Source organism: Amblyraja radiata, chromosome 5, assembly GCF_010909765.2.
Source record: "Amblyraja radiata isolate CabotCenter1 chromosome 5, sAmbRad1.1.pri, whole genome shotgun sequence".
Classification (NCBI taxonomy): domain Eukaryota; kingdom Metazoa; phylum Chordata; class Chondrichthyes; order Rajiformes; family Rajidae; genus Amblyraja; species Amblyraja radiata.
The window spans coordinates 76472088-76494402 of NC_045960.1; the positions used below are offsets into that span (position 1 = coordinate 76472088).

Sequence of the window (22315 nt, forward strand, 5' to 3'; positions counted from 1 at the left end):
CAAATGGGGAGCGAGAATTGGAAGAGCAAATATGTAAGGAGATTGCAGATATTAGTAGTAAGCACAAGGTAGTGATTGTGGGAGATTTCAATTTTCCACACATTGGGAAACACATTCTGTAAATGGGCTGGATGGGTTGGAGTTTGTAAAATGTGTGCAGGATAGTTTTTTGCAACAATACATAGAAGTACCTACTAGAGAAGGGGCGGTACTGGACCTCCTGTTAGGAAATGAGATGGGTCAGGTGGCAGAGGTATGCGTTGGGGAACAGTTCGGGTCCAGTGATCACAATACCATTAGTTTCAATATAATTATGGAGAGGGACAAAACTGGACCTAGGGTTGAGATTTTTGATTGGAGTAAGGCTAACTTTGAGGAGATGCGAAAGGATTTAAAAGGAGTAAATAGGGACAGTTTGTTTTATGGGAAAGATGTGGAAGAGAAATGGAGTACATTTAAAGGTGAAATTTTAAGAGTACAGAATCTTTATGTCCCTGTTCGGTTGAAAGGAAATCGTAAAAATTGTAAAGAGCCATGGTTTTCAAGGGAAATTGGACACTTGGTTTGGAAAAAGAGGGAGATCTACAATAGTTATAGGCAGCATGGAGTAAATGAGTTGCTTGAGGAGTATAAAGAATGTAAAAAGAATCTTAAGAAAGAAATTAGAAAAGCTAAAAGAAGATATGAGGTTGCTTTGGCAAGTAAGGTAAAAGTAAATCCGAAGGGTTTCTACCGCTATATTAATAGCAAAAGGATAACGAGGGATAAAATTGGTCCATTAGAGAGTCAGAGTGGCCAACTATCTGCAGAGCCAAAAGAGATGGGGGAGATATTGAACAGTTTCTTTTCTTCGGTATTCACCAAGGAGAAGGATATTGAATTATGTGAGGTAAGGTAAACAAGTAGAGTAGCTATGGAAACTATGAGGATCAAAGAAGAGGAAGTACTGACACTTTTGAGAAATATAAAAGTGGATAAGTCTCCAGGTCCGGACAGGATATTCCCTAGGACATTGAGGGAAGTTAGTGTAGAAATAGCAGGGGCTATGGCAGAAATATTTCAAATGTCATTAGAAACGGGAATAGTGCCGGAGGATTGGCGTACTGCGCATGTTGTTCCATTGTTTAAAAAGGGGTCTAAGAGTAAACCTAGCAATTATAGACCTGTTAGTTTGACGTCAGTGGTGGGCAAATTAATGGAAAGAATACTTAGAGATAATATATATAAGCATCTGGATAAACGGGGTCTGATTAGGAACAGTCAACATGGATTTGTGCCTGGAAGGTCATGTTTAACTAATCTTCTTGAATTTTTTAAAGATGTTACTCTGGAAATTGATGAGGGTAAAGCAGTGGATGTTGTGTATATGGACTTCAGTAAGGCCTTTGACAAGGTTCCTCATGGAAGGTTGGTTAAGAAGGTTCAATGGTTGGGTATTAATGGTGGAGTAGCAAGATGGATTCAACAGTGGCTGAATGGGAGATGCCAGAGACTAATGGTGGATGGTTGTCTGTCAGGTTGGAGGCCAGTGACGAGTGGGGTGCCACAGGGATCTGTGTTGGGTCCACTGTTGTTTGTCATGTACATCAATGATCTGGACGATGGTGTGGTAAATTGGATTAGTAAGTATGCAGATGATACTAAGATAGATGGGGTTGCGGGTAATGAAGTAGAGTTTCAAAGTCTACAGGGAGATTTATGCCAGTTGGAAGAGTGGGCTGAAAGATGGCAGATGGAGATTAATGCTGATAAGTGTGAGGTGCTACATCTTGGCAGGACAAATCAAAATAGGACGTACATGGTAAATGGTAGGGAATTGAAGAATGCAGGTGAACAGAGGGATCTGGGAATAACTGTGCACAGTTCCCTGAAAGTGGAATCTCATGTAGATAGGGTGGTAAAGAGAGCTTTTGGTGTACTGGCCTTTATAAATCAGAGCATTGAGTATAGAAGTTGGGATGTAATGTTAAAATTGTACAAGGCATTGGTGAGGCCAATTCTGGAGTATGGTGTACAATTTTGGTCGCCTAATTATAGGAAGGATGTCAACAAAATAGAGAGAGTACAGAGGAGATTTACTAGAATGTTGCCTGGGTTTCAGCAACTAAGTTACAGAGAAAGGTTGAACAAGTTAGGGCTTTATTCTTTGGAGCGCAGAAGGTTAAGGGGGGACTTGATAGAGGTTTTTAAAATGATGAGAGGGATAGACAGAGTTGACGTGGAAAAGCTTTTCCCACTGAGAGTAGGGAAGAACTGAGCAGAAGCAAGATTACCCATTGCCAGTTCGCATGCCCTCCTCAGTCTGGACCGAAAAGTACAGACGTGGTCTAAAGAGTTATAACCCTGAAACAAAATACCCGAAAACACTAAGGTCAGCCCTTATCCGTCCCAATTCAATATTTGTTAACAAGTAATGGTGAAAGTACACAAAGTTCTATGTCATGTGGCCAGGCCTTCCTCAGCTCACACCAGCAGGCTGCTAACAAGTCAGGGTCTACGAAGAAGAGAGAGAATCCTGGGAAACTCTGGTATTTAAGCTTCAGATGAGTCACATGATGCAGCTTGGCCAATCGGGTACAGGATCCTTTAACCCCTTGATTCCAGACTCACAGTCACGAGGCCTGTACTCGGGAGAGAAACAGAGAAAGGTAAGTACATAGCATTCACCAGGGGGGTGGTGGAGCGCCTAACAGTATCGAAGTGTGTTGGAAGCTGGCAGCATGGATTTTAATGCCCCTTCCCACTTAGGAAACCTGAACGGAAACCTCTGGAGACTTTGCGCCCCATCCAAGGTTTCCGTGCGGCTCCCTGGAGGTTGCAGGTGGTTGCCGGAGGTTGCAGTTAGTGGAAGCAGGTAGGGAGACTGACAAAGACCTCCGGGAACAGCACGGAAACCTTAGGTGGGGCACAAAGTCTCCAGAGGTTTCCGTTCAGGTTTCCTAAGTGGGACGGGGCATAAGAGTACAAATCTTGTTAAAGTTTGTATTTTAAAGCTTTAATCATCAAAAACGTGAAATATAGCATCATCAATGGAAGCTCCTGGAAAAAGTTTATCTGTAAGAAGCTGCGGTTTCCATTCGCAACATCCGATTGTGATGTAATTGTGGCGATCGGCAGCTTGAGAGCCCATTGTGATTGATACACTGTTAGTGGCATTGTGACATCATCACTGGAAGCTGCTGGAAAAAGACTCTCTGTGAAAAGCTGCGGTTACCGTTGGCAACATCCCATTGTGATATCATTTGTAAATGAGATCCATTGTGATTGGGTGTCTGTGAGATGGCATTGTGACATCATCACTGGAAGCTACTGGAAAAAGGCTCTCTGTGAGAAGCTGTTTTGTTTTTTTTTTTAAACTTTAATCATGAATAACGTGAAATATAGGATGAAATCTTAAGTGAACCTGAGTACAGCATGCAGGGGAAAATGTGAGTTAGAATATGTAAAAGGTTAAGTGCTAGCGCGGAGCGTTTTGAGGAAGATACAAAACATACATACCACACACACACATACAACACAAGACTTTTAGTAGATAGATAGATAGATAGATAGATAGATAGATAGATAGATAGATAGATAGATAGATAGATAGATAGATAGATAGATAGATAGATAGATAGATAGATAGATAGATAAATAAATAAATAGATAGATCGGTATATTATGATGGTTAAAAGAACATACACACACACACATAGAGGGATACTAGACCTCAACAAGTTGGCAGCTGAAGGTATTCACCAACAATAAAGTGATTATATACTGAGATGTCAAGAGCTTGAAAGAGAGTAGCAGTGAGATCTGTTTATGAGAATTATCCCAGGGATTGATTGGGTTAACATATCATAGACGTTTGACAGCACTGGGCCTGTACTAGCTGGAGTTTAGAAGGATGAGGGGAGACCTCATTGGAACTTAACGAATAGTGCAAGGCCAGGATAGGGTGGATGTGGAGAGGATGTTTCCACTATTTGGGGAGTCTAGGACCAATCAGAATAAAAAGGATGTAACTTTAGAAAGGAGATGAGGAGGAATTTCTGTAGTCAGAGTGGTGAATTTGTGGAGGCCAAGTCATTGGGTATTTTTAAGGTGCAGATTCTTGATTAGTAAGGATGGCAGAGGTCATGGGGAGAAGGTAGGAGAATGGGGTTTGGAGAAAGAGATAGATAGCCATGATTGAATGGCAGAGTAGACTTGATGGACCGAATGACCTAATTCAATTCCTATAATTCATTAACTTCTGAATTGAAGAGATCTCAGTATTATAGAAATGCAAGTTGACAGTAAGTGAGGGCTGAGATAATGAAGGGATTTTAAATATTTTTTTGAAAGGGATTTGAAACAATTTTTTAATAATTGAGATTTGCTTATTGTGATGCAGTATATGTGGGCAAGCATGAGGCTAACAAGTTACGACATGGGCAACCAGAATTTCAGATGATACAATTTATAGAGTGCTACCAGGAAGACGGATAGAAAGGCAAGCCGAGAAAGTTCCACTTGCAGATGAGTTAGAGTTATGAAGAAAGAGGTGTCAGGCAATATTATCAAAGTAGAAATAAGTAGTTTGATGGTAGCATGGATATGTAGTCTGAAGTCAATTTATGCAGTAGATATCTAGTACAGTTTCAAGGAGTTTCCAATGTGAAGTAAGATAATATTGGCAGCTTTCTGTCTGTACTTTTGTATGATGAGGAACAATGTTGGGAGAAGGCACAAGGAAGACAGGAGATAGACACAAAATGCTGGCAGCATCTCTGGAGAGAAGGAATGGGTGACGTTTCAGGTTGTGACTTCTTCAGACTGATGTCAGGGGAGGGGGTGGGACAAAGATAGAATGTAGTTGGAGACAGTAAGACTAGTGGGAGAACTGGGAAGGGGAAGGGGATGGGGAGAGAGAAAGCAAGGGCTATCTGAAGTATTTTTTAGAAACTGTTGTGAAAAATGGCAGATCGACTGTGACTGTCGGAAGACTGGAGATGATACAGTATTTTGCAAGTGCCATGGGCCCAATGGTTGTTTGTCTTTGGAAATGGCTGATTACATAAATTTGCATGACAAAATTGGACATAGAATTTTATAAAAAATAACGCAAATAATGTTTGTGTTTTATAAATAGAAAAATTACATTTTTAAGAAAAAGCATAGTTGTCAGGGCAATATCCAAATATTTTTGCCCTAACAACAATGCTTTTTCTTGATTCTGTGGATAGTGGCATTGACAGTTTAAGAGTCAAGAGTCGAGAGTGTTTTAATGTCAAATGTGCTAAACAGAACAATAAAATTCTTACTTGCAGTGGCACAACAGAATATGTAGACTACTATGTAAACAATGTAATAAATGAAAAAAAAGTTCAGTTCACACATGAAAATTAACAAACAATAATAGTGCTAAAAAGACAAAACCAATGCCCCTAAATATACATAGTTCAGAGCATATTTGGTGATTGTAGTATTTAATAGCCTGATGGGCTGTTGGGAAGAAGCTGTTTCTGAGCTTGGATGTTATAGTTTTCAGGCTCCTCCATCTTCTCGATTGCAGGCGTAAAGTGAGTGTGTGGCCAGGGTGGTGTGGGTCTCTGATGATGCTGGCTGCCTTTTGGAGGCATCGACTCCTGTAAACCCCATTGATTGTGGAAAGGTCAGTACCTGTGATGGACTGGGCAATATTCACAACTTTTTGCATTTGTTTTATTTTTGATTACTAACTAGACTAAATGGGACCCGATGGGTCCCAGTCACACGGGAGGCCTGGTCCCCCAACGCAACACATTCCCCAACGCAATATTCCAACACTCACCTGTTCCCCCAATGCAAACCATCCCCCAACGCAATATTCCACAACTCGCCCATAGCCGCTAACTGCGCAGGTGCGGCTCATTTCCCCTCATCCCCGAGCACTCCCTCCCCCTCCTCTTCATGTGTTAGAGGTGAGGGAAGTGGGATGTGTGGCGGGGAGAGGGGTGTGGGGTGGGAGGGGAGGAGGGCTGTTGGGTGCGAGGGGAGGAGGGCTGTGGGCTAGTGGGGTAGGAGGGATGTGTGCGGACGGGGAGGTGTAGGATGGGAGGGAAATCGTGGGGGGGGGGAGTGTGTCGGATGGGGATGTGTTGCAGGGAGGAGGGTGTGTGGTGGGGAGGGGGATGTGGGGGGAGGGGGTGTGTGGGTGGGGGAATTATGGGGGGAGAGGGGTGTGTGGGCTGGGGGGGGGGAGGGGGGTGAGCTCGGAGAAGACCGGGTAAGAGCCATGGGCGATAGGGGGGTACCACGGGGGAGGGCGGAGGAGACATCGAGGGGGACCAGAGGGGTAGTGGCTGGAATTGGCGGTGCGATGTGGACTCACAGCGGGCGCAGTTCGCTGGTCGTTCTCCTCCGCCAGGATCAGAGTCTCCGCTTTGTTTAAGAAGAAACTGCAGATGCTGGAAAATCGAAGCGAAGGAAATAGGCTACGTTTCGGGCCAAAACCCTTCTTCAGAGTCTGAAGAAGGGTTTCAGCCCGAAACGTTGCCTATTTCCTTTGCTCCATAGATGCTGCTGCACCCGCTGAGTTTCTCCAGCACTTTTGTCTACCTTCGATTTTCCAGCATCTGCAGTTCCTTCTTAAACAAAGCGGAGACTCTGATCCTGGCGGAGGAGTTTCCGGCGCTGGGCTGCTTGAGGCTGGGCTGCTTCGGGTCCCTCCGAAAATTGTTCGGTTGAAAAGCTCCGCCAGCCATCTTCAGCTCCAGTAAAGACGTGATGGCGCAGGAAGGGGCGGACCATCCCGGTGAGTGACAGGGGAAGAGACTAATCCGCGCGGTTTTAAAGATTTTTTAAACCTCGCTAACTTTTATGACATTCAAACGATCGGAATGAAACATGGTGGAATCGTAGCATAGGAGAACGGTGAGTGAACTGGCGAATAATCATAGCGCTATCTCAAACCGTTTTTGCGCAAATAGAAAGGCCGCACAAACCGGAAGATAACAAGATCAGAGTTTTAGTTATGTATATTTATGTATGTATGTATAATGTATGTATGTATAATGTATATATATATATATATATATATATATATATATATATATATATATATATATATAATGTATGCATATAATGTATGTATATATATATATATGTGTGTGTGTGTGTGTGTGTGTGTAGATAGATAGAAGAAGGTAGAAGAAAGATAGATAGATAGAGATATCACAGAGCACTCGTCTTTAATACAGATGAAAAGTTATTTTGGTGGCATGCCAAAGCTCATAAACTAATTCAATAAAAACAATGGCCGAGATAATGATTTTTGAATTGACAAATTTGCACACAGTATTCTGTATTATCACAGGAGATTTAAACATCTGCAAAAAGTTCTGAACAAGTTAAGATGCAACTGAATTCCAGCAAGCAGAAAATAATATTGGATTTGAAACTGCAATCACCAGAAAGCAGAGACAGAAACCTGCAACTATTACCTTATTTCATCAACAAATTACAGACTAGCTGGAAGGATAGGCATGAAGGCAGAACTAAAAGACACATCAAATAGAACAAAGCTAAAATGGAATCAGGTCTACGGTCTAGTCCAGGATACATAGAGCAAAGCCGACCCAGATGTACTGCTCTAATCAGCTTCAGCATCAGGGATGAAACCCACAGCTATGTACCAGAGAGATGATTAATGTGGCTCCAGTACATTGCACATATGGGGCATTTGATAATTAAAACTCTATTCGCTTCGGAGTGGGTGTATGGAACTAAGGTACAAATCAGAGATACATGTAATAGGATTACTCTGCAAAGAAGATAATGTTTAAACTGCTTTGATATAATTCAGCAATTTTTCTTTTGCTTGAGATTAGCACTTTGCTTAACAATATTGATTGTATTTTATGCACGTATACTGTATTTATTGTTTCAACCCTGCAGCGATAATACATAAAGTTTACAATAGCAATCCCATTTTGAGTAAAAGGGGTTTCTTATACTGTATCTTCGGTGGAGAAATGTTTAACTTGTTAAAAAAAACAATGCAGGAGATAAGTATAAAAAATAAAATGCTGTAAACATTCAGCAGGACCGCAGCTGCAGATTGCAAAATGATTAAGCTAAAATTTCTGCTCTGTGTCATTTAATCGGAAATGTTTGATTTGTTCGTCTTTTTTTTTTAAACGACAGTCTTAGTATTATTCATAATAGCCAATTAAATGCAGATTGAGAACAATAAATACTGCGAACCTAAATCATCCTGAAGAAATGTCATTACTGCTCGTGCAGGCTGTTGCCACAAGATGGTGCTGCCAATGAGTCAGCCTTGTTGGGCAGTTACCCTGAGCAGGATCTTTGCACTTTGCAAAATGAATAACACTCCACAAAATGTCAGTGTTGCCTTTTAACATGTCTAGTTTCTGACCGAAAACCAGGAAAAAGGCGAGGGGAGGAGGGGCACTGTTTGGTGCATCCCTCACAACGCCTCCTGGAGTAAGGGGAGGGAGAGTGGGGAGGAGGAAGAGGAGGGAGGGGTGTAGTTTCGGGCTCGCTTTGGACTACAGTTCCCGGGACCGCTCCGGGCTGTCAATCAGGCGGCGCGGGCAAGGCGAGGCGGGTCCCGGGAGCGGGCTCGCGCACAGCTTCAGCTTGTGGTGTTTCAGCGACTTAGGAGCTGAGCCGGAGCTGGAGCGCTGCACCGTTAGCCGTCACCGCCGCCACCCCGAGGGAAACTAATGCATGGGGCACGCCAACATATAGCCGACTAAGTGCACGGCACACCTCTGGCTTCCACCGGAGACTTCAGGGAGAAATACAACAGATGCAGGTAAGGGGTTTCCCTCTCGTCTCTCCCTATTCCTCTGCTCCATCCCTGGAGTGGGAAGGAAAGTGGTGATTATAAGGCGTTGTGTTTGTGTGTGAAGAACCGGTGTAAGCCGCTTTTTTTTTGAGGCTCGCTGGAGGAAAATTTATTGCAGAAATTACTCCGGGGAAAGTACATTAAGTGGGCTTTTTGGCTTGCAGAATAAGAGATGGCTTCGTGCCAGTTACCCAGTGTAGCTGCGTGGTATTATGCACCCTTTTTTCCCCACCCCCTCCCATGACTCGAGCCTTTACCTAAGTTTACATAACATTAACTTCTGCCCATTTCTTCTGGGTTTGAAATCCGAACAGTGTGATTTAATTCAGGGCGCAGTGTGATTTAATTCAGGGCGCAGTTATGGTCTGCAGGACACTGGCGATGCTGCAGATCTTGGCAGAGAGAGAGAGAGATGGCAGTGTGTTGATCTTGGTTTGCCACAGTGGCATTTCTTGTTGCCTGAAGATGAGCAGAATAGATCAAAGCTGGTTTCCAGTGTTGTTTTATGGGTACACGGATCCTGCAGTGACATTACAATAAACGGATCTGCAAATGGGCTACTGATGGCTCAAATATCTGGGCAAATATAGTTGCGTTGAAACACTTGCCATTGCTTTGCAGATGTTATAATTTGAGGAAATTTGCAGATATATTTGGCTGTACTCTGATTGGAATTGCCTTGATTGCCAAATAATTGTGATGTTATTGAGCCCGTGGGGTATATACATAGGATCTTCAGTTCTGTGGAGAAGTTATAATTGTGTTTTGGTCAGTGTTACCGAGCTACACATGGAAATGTAATTGCAAGCAAAAATATTCAGTTACTTGGTGAGGAGAGGAGGTGGAGATGGCATTTCCATTTTGGTTAATTGCAGGTTTCAGCTGTTGTATTTCCACAGATAGTAGTCTGTTGTAAGTCATCCACCCTTACTAAAAGTTTATTTCAGTGTTTAATTTGTAATGCATTGTTTATAGATTTGCACTAATATCTATGTAGATTTAATACTAATTTGGTATTGTGAAAGAACGCTGCCTTGACAACACTTTCATTTATTCAATTGCTGCATTCAAATGTTTACTGAAATCTCTTATTGTAACTCTTGTAAATTACCCCATCGCATATCAACTTTTATTACGTGAACACTTCAAATACATTTTAGCTTATTTTATCTTTATTCATTTATCCATATTTAAGCTGTGGACATTCCTGCAATCTAACTGACGCATAATGTCAAACCCATCTATATGTCTGTATCTTTTTTATCTTTAATTCCCTTTCCATTATTTTTTGAATGTTGGCCTTTAACATTTATGCAAAATACATTGTGCCAGCTCGTCAGTAATTTTCATGATCCCTGCACTCTCTAAATCGTCAGGGTATTTGATTGACTTTCAGTACTGAATGAAAGCCATCGATAATAAGGTTGACCAAGAAGCAGATGACCGAATTATCACTTGGTCATGTCATGTAATTCATGTACCAAGATTATATACCTCAACCTGTTGGTTATCTGTAGACTATTTTTGTAATATTGTTTTAACTTTCATCTTCTACTCAGCCGTCTCAATCCGATTTTGCACCAACTCCCACTGACTGCTTAAAGCTTTTTTTATGAACTGCTTTAATTCCTTGTTTTTAAAAAAAAATCTCTCAGTAACATGGTCCAGCAAGGTAACCTAATTCTCCATCTTTTAAGATGGAGAAGATGGGCGACATAGTGGTGTAGCTAGTAGAGTTGCGGCCTCATAGTGCCAGAGACCTGGGTTTGATCCTGACCTCCGGTGCTGTCTGTGTGGAGTTTTCACCTTCTCCCTGTGACTGCATAGGTGTTCTGGTGTTCTTCCACATCCCAAAAATGTGTAGATCTGTTGCTTGGTTGAACTGTAAACAGTCCTTTGTGTGTATGGAGTAAATATGTCTCGTTCATTGACCAATTATGTGTGTAGGTGTCAAGTTTTGTTTAATGATACCCCTGTGATATGCTTTGGTCTATCTAACCACAAATAAATTATGTAAATAAACGCTGTTGTTGTAGTTTCTTGGTACATATTGGGAGCTTTGTTTGTTTAGCTGAAAATATTATTTGCGTACTAATGATTCATGGAGATAAACCATCACTCCTAGTTCGGTTGGGTTCTTATAATGACATCAATGTGAGATACATGAGAAATTGCTTCCTATAAATATATGTGGATTTTCTTGTTTGTATTATACTCGTAAAAATGTCCAGCGTCTTACATCTTTTTTATTACTTGTTAAAATAATTAAAATGTTGGCATATACATCAACATACAGTGCTGCAATATTTAAAGTTTAACTTGAATAATTAACTTATGTAATAATACACAAAAATAAATAAATTATCTTTCAGGTGCAGTAAATCTGAGCTTGCTGCTTGATTCTACAACATCCTATTTGCTGGTGATAGGATATTAAATCCTCTGTTCCTGCACTGAAAAGTATATATTATGTAAGCAATGGACATGCGTTTAAACCAGATTATGTTGTTGAAGTATGCAGTGCATGCTAATTGTATGGTTCATTTTTATAGTGATAGTTTTGGATTACATATTTAATTTCAGGAAATGTATTAAAGTGAATGGATTGGACCAGTTCATGTTGTTAATAAACGTTCTGTGAAGTCTGTAACACGTTGAAATTTTAAGAGAAAAATGACCTTCATATTTTCATTTTGACACATTTCCAGCAGATATTTGCCTCATGGTGACTATTTATCTCGACTGCATCGTCAGTCAGTGAGCCGGAAGCTAATTCAAACATCTTTATTTTTGCCGTAACATTAGTTTCCAAGCCGCAGTACAATGCATGTTGCCATTGTGTTCATATGGATAGTGGAAACAATGAAGCAGGTTAGAGAAATTATCAACTGCACTGATAATTTTTGAAGCTATTCTGGAATTTTACATGCTTTTACTGATTTTCTTAAACTAAAATTCATATTATTTAACTTATTCCACATTGCTGCGTAACTCATTTCTATCATAATCGAACCATCCCCTCGAACCACAAACTGTGTCAGCTTACTGTCTCTATTTTCCCAGATCAAGTAAGTGTGTGAATAAAAGTAATTGATTTAAAAAAGTTCAGGCATATCCTGGGGTCTGAGTAGATATGTAAAGAAAAACTGAGGATGAAGTTTTAACCCTTTGAACCAATTCCTACCACAGTCCAAGTTCACAGTACTGGATTCATAATTGAATGAGTGTTGGTGTAATAAAGGATTTCCTTTGCCCCTCAGTAGTAAATCAAGTAATGTACATAATATCCCAATCTACCTTGTGTCAACCTTGATACTTGGTTTTTGATATAAGATTTTATAAAACTATCCCATGTTAGGAAGCATCATGTTCCACATAATCTTTAATTTCAAGAATCTACTGATCAATAGACAATCGGTGCAGGAGTAGGCCATTTGGCCCTTTGAGCCAGCACCGCCATTCAATGTGATCATAGAAACATAGAAAATAGGTGCAGGAGTAGGCCATTCGGCCCTTCGCGCCTGCACCGCCATTCAATATGATAATGGCTGATCATCCAACTCAGTATCCTGTACCTGCCTTCTCTCCATACCCCCTGATCCCTTTAGCCACAAGGGCCACATCTAACTCTCTCTTAAATATAGCCAATTAACTGGCCTCAACTACCTTCTGTGGCAGAGAATTCCAGAGATTCACCACTCTCTGTGTGAAAAATGTTTTCCTCATCTCGGTCCTAAAATATTTTCCGCTTATCCTTAAACTGTGACCCCTTGTTCTGGACTTCCCCAACATCGGGAACAATCTTCCTGCATCTAGCCTGTCCAACCCCTTAAGAATTTTGTAAGTTTCTATAAGATACCCCCTCAATCTTCTAAATTCTAGCGAGTACAAACCGAGTCTATCCAGTCTTTCTTCATATGAAAGTCCTGACATCCCAGGAATCAGTCTGGTGAACCTTCTCTGTACTCCCTCTATGGCAAGAATGTCCTTTTAACAACTGATCATGGCTGATCAGTTGTTAAAATCTAGTCTCTTAAAAAGCTGGTGGCAGAGCGTTTAATACATTATCCAGCATTTCCTCTGGATTATAATGCTGTGAACATGAAATATCCTAATCTCAGAAAGTTGATACTGGAAACCTGAAATAAAAAACATAAAATACTCCATAATCATCAGTATGTGAGCTTCATGTGTGGAATGATATAAATAAAAGTCAGCATTTCCATTACATTTTTCCTTTCCCTTTGCTCTCCTTATTTTGTTTGAAACTTTATTTTTAGTTTTGTGCTAGCAGTGCAAGTTAAACAATTTGCAATTACATTATTTCCTTCTTTATGTTTGGTCATTTTCCAGTTTTGATATTTTCATTCTGTTTCGCTGTTCATTATATGGAAGTTTATATCTGAGGAAGGATGTGCTGGCATTGGAGAGAGCCCAGAGGAAGTTTATGAGAATGATCCCAGGGATGATTGGGTTAACATATGATAAGCGTTTAACTGCACTGGGCCTGTACTCACTACAGTTTAGAAGAATGAGGGGGGACCTCGTTGAAACTTACCGAATGGTGAAAGGCCTGGATAGAGTGGATGTGGCGAGGACGTTTCCACTAGTGGGAGAGTCTCGGACCAGAGGCCATAGCCTCAGAATGAAAGGACGCACCTTTAGGAAGGAGATGAGGAGGGATTTCTTTAGTCAGAGTGAGATGAATCTGGAGTTCATTGTTACAGAAAGCTATGGAGGCCAAATCAATGTATATTTTTAAGGCAAAGATAGATAGATTCTTGATTGGTACGGGTGTCGGGGGTTATGGGGAAAAGGTGGGGGAATGGGGTTGAGAGGGAGAGATAAATAAGCTGTGATTGAATGGTGGAGTAGAAACTGATGGGCCGAATGGTCTACTTCTGCTCCTACAACTTATTAACCGGCTGTTTATTTATGCTTGGTTTTGGTCATGCATTGAAGGTATCAATCCCTTAATGTCTTATATTGTGTATAGTGCCTTGAACACCTTTCAAGTTGTCTTTGTTCCGATGTGAGGACTGTCTACTTGACTGCGAAGGACATCACAGGGCTCTCGCTTAACTTTTTTCCCCTGTTGCCAGCCGGGCAACCTTTGCAGCTTTTTAGGTTGCCAAATGACAGTTTAGGTGGTCATTTAAGATGGCTTGCATGACGCGTGCGATAATGTGCTCGGACGAAGTGCGTAGTTACCAGTCGGAATTATGCTCAATGAAACATTCACATATTATTTCTGCTTCAAATGAAGTCGCAAACTAAACATATTCACCAATCAAGACATGATATATACCACAATGACATGCAGCAAAATTATAATACAGTATCTCAACTCTTTTTTACACATTGCACTTAATGCAATTTCTATTATTTCTTTCCACTTTCAAACAAAAATGTGGTTGGATTATTCAGCGTATGACCAACTTGTGTCAAGAAATCTTGGACCATGGTAACATATGCACACTACAGATTGATGCAAGCATGTTTGCTGTGAAGGACTGAAAATTATCATGACATGGCCATAGCATGTGTCGTTATTGCTATTGGTACAGAAACACTCGCTTCCCACATAATTTATCCACAACAAGATATACAGGTTGCAAGGAATTTTCTAAAGGCATTTTATGATAATAGCTGTTGAAACTGACTATACCCATCTGACAGGTTAAACATTACAGTAACTAACAAGAGATGGCCAAAGGACATAAATGCAGCAAATATTCTTTTGGTAATATATTTAAAGGTGTCAAGACGCCACATTACCGGGCATTCAGATTAGATGTATGTGTTGTGAACAGCAATGAAGATACCCAGTTTGTAAGCACCAAATTTAAAAAAAATTGTTGATAAATGCTTTTTCAATCATTCCCATCAGAATTAACATTAAAATTTCAACTGAAATATCTCCTGACTAAATTTGTGATGTATATGACCGACTGTAGAGGTAAAACCTGGATAAATCCAACGTGTAGTTGTGAATGTTGCTCATCAAAATAACAGTACTGATACTCCATATTAAGAGCATTGATTTGCCGTTAAAATGAATTCTGTAATAACGTGTCAACGGTAGCAGTGACAATCGAACACTGCGGTTTTAATGTTTCACGTGTACACAATTTAATTAATCCATCTTTGTGGATTAAAACAAATAATAACATTGGGAATTAAAACATATTGATTGCATTCCGTTATCAAACATAGTCAATGTTCGCTCTGAAGACATTTCCAGCACAATAGGGTCGGGAGGGGGGGTGTGAATCAGTGCAGGATGGATAGATGGCGGTTGGGGGGAGGGGGGGCGGGAGGAGGAAGGAGGAGGAGATGGAGCTGCCGTTGCTGACGCTGCCCATCATTCGCTCCGACCCTCCGTCACGCCACGCTTTGCATCTTTCCCACGCATTACAGCCGTCGCCGACACAAAACGTCACGTTCCTTTTCTCCAGATATGCTGCCTGACCCGCTGAGTTACTCCAGTTTTTTGTGACTATCTTCGGTATAAACCAGCATCTGCGTGCCAATCTGGGCAAAATGAGTCGGCGTTTAGATTGCCCGGCAGCACTTTGGGTGGTCAGTGGCACCCGGGCAACCGCTAATTTCGAGCCCTGCATCACAGACAACTACAAACCTTTCTGAATTCAACTTCCATTTCTGTAACCTGCAGCAAAGGTTGCTGAATTTGATCTTTCCCTCAATTTCTGAGATGGTGGAATTGTATAGCCATGATTGCTCCACCAACTAGGTTCAATTAACTTGGCACAACCAGAGATCGTCTTGAGGATCTTCCAAGGATTTTATGGTTCGGCAGATCATTGCATTAACATTTTGAACCATCTAAGACATTTGTGTTTGCCCTTGTTGCTCAAGCTGAATGTTTCCAGTGTTATTAACATGCTACGTGTAACTTGTTCAAGTATCATTGAATTTTCCATGTTGCATGTTTGTTAATTAGTGGTACTTTCAACTTTGAAAATTTATATTTTGAAATTTGAGCCTTGCTGGCAAGGTCGGCATTTGTGAATGATCACTAATTGTTCCTTGAAATGACAATGCCGTGGTTTGGTAGTCATTCGTATTAAGAATGCGTCTAATAAAATGGCCTTGAAATACATCATAATCTCTGAGCCTGGCTGTTAATTTTGTCCTGACTGTACTTGGAGTGAAAAGCTAGATCTGGCCACAACCAGTCTGGGGGTGGGTGCGTGCAGCCCATTCTGTCTGGACTGGCTGTTCACCACACCAGATGTTCTTGCTGTGGGTTAGCCATCAATCCAGGGGAATTCCTGAGAGAGACCCAACTCATTTAACGAAGCAGCTTACAACATTAATAGAGGAAGTGCTGGGACGAGGAGGAGCACTGCGGAGGCAGCAGCTGTAACACAAGGCAGGATCGACTGTCCACCCCCCCCCCCCCCCCCCCCCCCGCATCTGCCCCAACCCTGGCATGCACCTAACACCAGTCCCTTTGTTTGAACTCATAGTGTCGAGGACCAGGGACCATGTTGAATATGGTTCAAATGTCTGATCTTGCATAAATATGTAGGTGTTTATCCAGTTCCAGACCCAGGTATACTGAGCTGTGTGTATAGAACTACCGCAGAAAGATGGTGCTGTATTGGTGGGTACAGAACTGTCAATTTATTGTGTGCTATAGCACTTGGACCACAGTAACACATGGGTCAATCACAGAATAACATTGGGGTACAGCGCTGGTGAACACGGGTCTGTCATTTGATAACAGATATAGTTCTTCTGGAAAAGGGTATATAGCTGAAACACTAGGGTGCAGAAACAGTAGGCACAGGTCTGACATTATGTCACAGGGAAACTACGCTGGTGGGCACAGGTCTGTCATTTGATGATGGACATAGTACTAGTGGGTATGGGTCTATCACTGAAACACTAGGGTGTAGAAAAAGTGGCCACAGGTCTGACACTATCACAGGGGAACGGTGCTGGTGGGCACAGGTGTGTCATTTAATAATGGGTATAGTGGTAGTGTGCACAAATCTAGCATTGAAACAATGGGGTACAGAGCTGGTCGGCACAGGTCTACCACTGTGCAACATAGGGGCACTGAGCTGATGGGCATGCATCTATCATTAAAATACCAGGGTACAGTACTGGTGGGTGTAGGTCTATCACTATATAACACGGGTACAAATCCAGTACAGGACTATCTCTGTACAAGACTGGGGTGCAGCACTGATGGGCACAGGCCTATTGCTGTATAAGATGAAGTACAGTACTGAAATAGATCTGACGCCATGTAACATTAAGGTGTAGTGGTGGTGAAGATGGGTCTGATATATGTGTATGATTGGGTTACAGTACTGGTGGGCATAGGTCTGTCTTTGTATAAGACTGGAGTATGGTACTGGCAGACATGGGTTTATCACTGTATACAAGGTAGGCACGGGTCTACTGCTATATAACATTAGGATACAGTACTAGTGCGATTTGGTATTTTACTGTGTGACGCTGGGGTACTTCACTGATGGGCGCAGATCGATCATGGGTACAATACTGGTGGGCACAGGTTTATCACTGTCTGACACTGGGCTACACTCATGGGCCCAAGTCTCTCACTGAAGAGCAATAGGATATATATATATATATATATATATATATATATATATATATATATATACATATATGTGTGTTTCCTTCCTCCCATCCATAGGCTATATATATATGTATATATGTATATATATATATATATATGTATATATATATATATATAGCCTATGGTTCAGTATACTCTTCAGTGTATATATATATATATATATATATATACACATATATATATGTATATGTATACACTGAAGAGTATACTGAACCATAGGCTATATATATATATATATATATATATATATATATATATATATATATATATATATATATATTTATAGTACTGGTGGATATGTGACCATTACTGTACAATGAGTACTGATGGGCACAGCTCTACCACTGTTTTACACTGCACGACATTACTTATGGGTACAAGTCTCTCGCTGTATATCAATAAAGTGAAGTACTGGTGGGCATGTGTCAATGTCTGTACCACATTAGATGGTCGTCATGGCTATGACGAGGGTACAGTACTCATTTGCAGGGGTCTATCTATAATACTAGGATACAGTACGAACAGGCCTGGGTCTCTCACTGTTTAATACTGTGGTACAAAACTAGTGATCACTGCATAACACTGGGGTTGAGTACTGGTCTGTCACTGCATAATACCAGAGTACATTACTGCTGGGCTATAATAGTATGCTACAGTACTGATGGGTCTATCTTTGTTCAACATTAGGGTACTGTCTTGTTTGTCAATGTTCTGTCACGATCACTTGAGTACACTATGGTGCACTGCTCAAAACTGGCATCCAGTGCTGATAGGCATGGGTCTATCGCTGCACAACATTAGGTGCAGTGCTTGTTGGCATTGGTCTATCAATATATAACACAACTACAGTACTGGTGGTCAAGGTTCTGTCACTATGTTGCACTGACACTGGGGTACATTACTTGTGGACCCAAGTCCATAGCTGTATTCAAATTGGGGCACTGGTGTATTATTGTGTAACAATAGGTTACATGACTAATGGGCATCTGTATAACAGGGACAATACTGGTGGGCATGGGTCTATTGCCACCATAACTAGAACACAGTACCATGTGTGTGGCTGTAATTATGTCTAACACTAGTGTATATTGGAGGTGCAGACCTTCCACATTATAACATCATGGGTGAAGTGTTGGTGGGTGAAGGTCTGGTATTGTTGAGTGGAGCAACAAGGGGCTTGCAAGTGGATAGTCTTGGCCTCCAGCATTTGCCTCTTTTAATTTGACTATAAATATCTGTATGTACTGTTAAAACAAAATATATTTCTTGTGCGTAGACCTTGCTTTGTAATTTTTTTCTCCATTGAAGACTATCGCTTATTTTGCAAGTGGACAGTCCCGAGAAATTGTAATCACAATGGCAGAACGATAGTTCAACCTATTGCACTCACTTTTGTCCAATTTTGAAGTGCATCGAAGATATTTCTGTACTTTTGTTTAATAGAAAATTTGCACGATGCCGCCATTAGGCAAGGCAGCCAATCTACAAGAATGGCGTGGGTGAAGAACTTTAATATAACTTGTTCTGATCTATAGACTCCATTATATCTACGAGTCAAAAAACAATCAAATATGGAATATATTGGCGGGACGTATGTGCACCTATTACATATGTTTGATATATTTTAACTTTCTATTCGGTTGCATTATTTTAATAGAGAGGTCAACCTGAAATGTAAAATGTTTTTCTCTCCACAATGTATTTTCAACACTGGTTTATATTTTCTGTTGCCTGCATCTACAGCATTTTCCTTTGGCATTCTTTTTTTTCCTCTGCGAATGAACATTTTTTTCAGTGTTGTTGTTTTTTTTGTTTGAGACATTGATGCCATTATGAAGTATAAATTCCAGAAGATTAGTCGAGCATGATTTCCCTTTCGTAAATCCATGCTGACTTGGACAGATCCTGTTACTGCTACCCAAATGTGCTGCTATTTCATCTTTTATAATTGACTCCAGCATCTTCCCCACCACTGATGTCAGGCTAACTGGTCTATAATTCCTTGTTTTCTCTCTCCCTCCTTTCTTAAAAAGTGGGATAACATTAGCTACCCTATAATCCACAGGAACTGATCCAGAATCTATAGAACATTGGAAAATGATCACCAATGCGTCCACGATTTCTAGAGCGAATAGACAGTAGGTGCAGGAGTAGGCCATTCGGCCCTTCGAGCCAGCACCGCCATTCAATGTGATCATGGCTGATCATCCCCAATCAGTACCACGTTCCTGCCTTCTCCCGATATCCCTTGACTCCACTATTTTTTAGAGCCCTATCTAGCTCTCTCTTGAAAGCATCCAGAGAACCTGCCTCCACCGCCCTCTGAAGCAGAGAATTCCACAGACTCGCCACTCTCTGTGAGAAAAAGTGTTTCCTCGTCTCCGTTCTAAATGGCTTACTCCTTATTCTTAAACTGTGGCCCCTGGTTTTGGACTCCCCCAACATCGGGAACATGTTTCCTGCCTCTAGCGTGTCCAGACCCTTAACAATCATATGTTTCAATGAGATATCCTCTCATCCTTCTAAACTCCAGAGTGTACAAGCCCAGCTGCTCCATTCTCACAGCATATGATAGTCCCGCCATCCCGGGAATTAACCGTGTAAACCTACGCTGCACTCCCTCAATAGCAAGAATGTCCTTCCTCAAATTAGGGGACCAAAACTGCACACAATACTCCAGGTGTGGTCTCACTAGGGCTCTGTACAACTGCAGAAGGACCTCTTTGCTCCTATATTCGATTCTTCTTGTTATAAAGGCCAACATGCCATTCGCTTTCTTCACTGCCTGCTGTACCTGACTGCTTACTTTCATAATTACATGATTCAGACTGATGTACAAGGACCCCCAGATCCCGTTGTACTTCCCCTTTTCCCAACTTGACGCCATTTAGATAGTAATCTGCCTTCCTGTTTTTGCTACCAAAGTGGATAACTTCACATTTATCCACATTAAACTTAATCTGCTATGCATCTGCCCACTCTCCCAACCTATCCAAGTCACCCTGCATTCTCATCGCATCCTCCTCACAGTTCACATCCAGCTTTGTGTCATCTGCAAATTTGCGAATGTTACTTTGAATCCCTTCATCCAAATCATTGATGTATATTGTAAATAGCTGCAGTCCCAGCACTGAGCCTTGCGGTACCCCATCAGTCACTGCCTGACATTCTGAAAGGGACCCGTTAATCCCCACTCTTTGTTTCCTGTCTGCCAACCACTTCTCTATCCATGTCAGCACTCTACGCCCAATACTATGTGCCCTAATTTTGCCCACTAATCTCCTATGTGGGACCTTATCAAATGCTTTCTGAAAGTCCAGGTATACTACATGCACTGGCTCTCCCTTGTCCATTTTCCTAGTTACATCTTCAAAAAATTCCAGAAGATTAGTCAAGCATGATTTCCCCTTCGTAAATCCATGCTGACTCGGACCGATCCTGTTACTGCTATCCAAACGTTCGGCTATCTCATCTTTTATACTTCTTCCTTAAGTACCCTGGGATGCAGACCATCGGGCCCTGGGGATTTATCAGCCTTCATTCCCATCAGTCTTCCCAACACCATTTCCTGCCTAATGTGAATGTGAAGATCAGTGAAGCAGCTGTGGACAATATCAGACCCATTCATTTTCCTTCAACACTGTCAAATATTTAAATTGATTCCTTTGTAAATTTAAGGTTAATTTGCCCAGGCTATTAAAAAGCAGTTCGCATGATTGCAAATGGAAAAGATGGTCTGTCTAGTTGCTCAGACTTCTTAGAAAAACTGCTATCCCAAATGCATTCTGCAAAACTCTTAATCGTACCTTTATCATTAAAAGGTTCTCTGCATTAAATGAGCATCTTGTTCACATTCCATTTGCCTTCATAATTACTGGCTGTACCTGCATGTTAAAGGGCCTGACCCACTGTACGAGGTAATTCAAGAGTTCTCCCCTGATTCGAGCACGTATAATGTACGTAGCGGGTACGCAGGGGTTTTCATCACAAGTATTTTTTTTACTCGTGGACATTTTTCAGTGTTGAAAAAATGTCACGAGTTTACCGGATTTCCCGAGTACCTACCGTTACTCGTATATGCCGCTACGTGACATCCAAGAGTTCCTACGTACCCGCTACGTACATTACACAAGCTCGCATCAGGTGAGAACTCGGGAGAACTCTTGAATTACCTCGTACAGTGGGACAGGCCCTTAACTTTCTAGTCAGTGTATGAGAGCACTTGGATATCGCTGCACTGCCATGTGCCCCAGGTTCCCCATTTAAAAAATATTGTTGCTTTTCTATTCTCTCTACCAAAGTGAATAACTTCAAACTTCCCCATATTGTACACCAGCTGCCAATTTTTGCTCAAGCAGCCTATGTCCCTTTTGCTTCCTCACAACTTGTCAGGAAATTTTGACAACCATGCACGCAGTCCTTCCATGCATAACGTTAATGTAGGTTGTAAGTAGTTGAGGCCCCAGCTTTGGTCCCTGTGGTATCCCATTAGTTACAGCTTGTCAGACTGAAAATTACTCATTTATCCTGACCCTCTGTTTTCTGTTGGTTGGCTTGCCCATTAAACGTGCTAATGTATTAACCCAATACTTTTTATGTGGTACTTTTTATAAATGCTTTAGGGAAATGCAATTGCTATTTATCTGCTGCTTCCCCTTTACCAACCCTGCTTATTGTATCCTCAATGAACAAATATGTTTGTCAAACACCATTTTCCTTTTATCAAACCACGTTGACTTCACTTTAGCATATTGTGATTGATTGTTTCAATTCCCTGCTGCTGCTTCCTTAATAATGAACTTCAATATTTTCTCACTCCCCAGGCTAACTAAACTAACCTAACATTTCCTGCT

General features: G+C 41.3%; 1 protein-coding gene across 3 annotated transcripts in view; it reads left to right on the top strand.

Moving 5' to 3' along the window:
* Positions 1 to 8547: 8547 nt before the first annotated feature.
* cyria (CYFIP related Rac1 interactor A) overlaps positions 8548 to 22315 on the top strand; it is a 169269-nt gene continuing 155501 nt past the window's right edge. For 2 of the 3 annotated variants that reach the window (XM_033021565.1, XM_033021566.1), the window contains exon 1: positions 8549 to 8791. The gene's annotated coding sequence lies outside the window, so the exon portion shown is untranslated. Of the gene's footprint in view, positions 8792 to 22315 lie in introns of all 3 variants that reach the window. The other variant, XM_033021567.1, reaches the window with a different exon arrangement.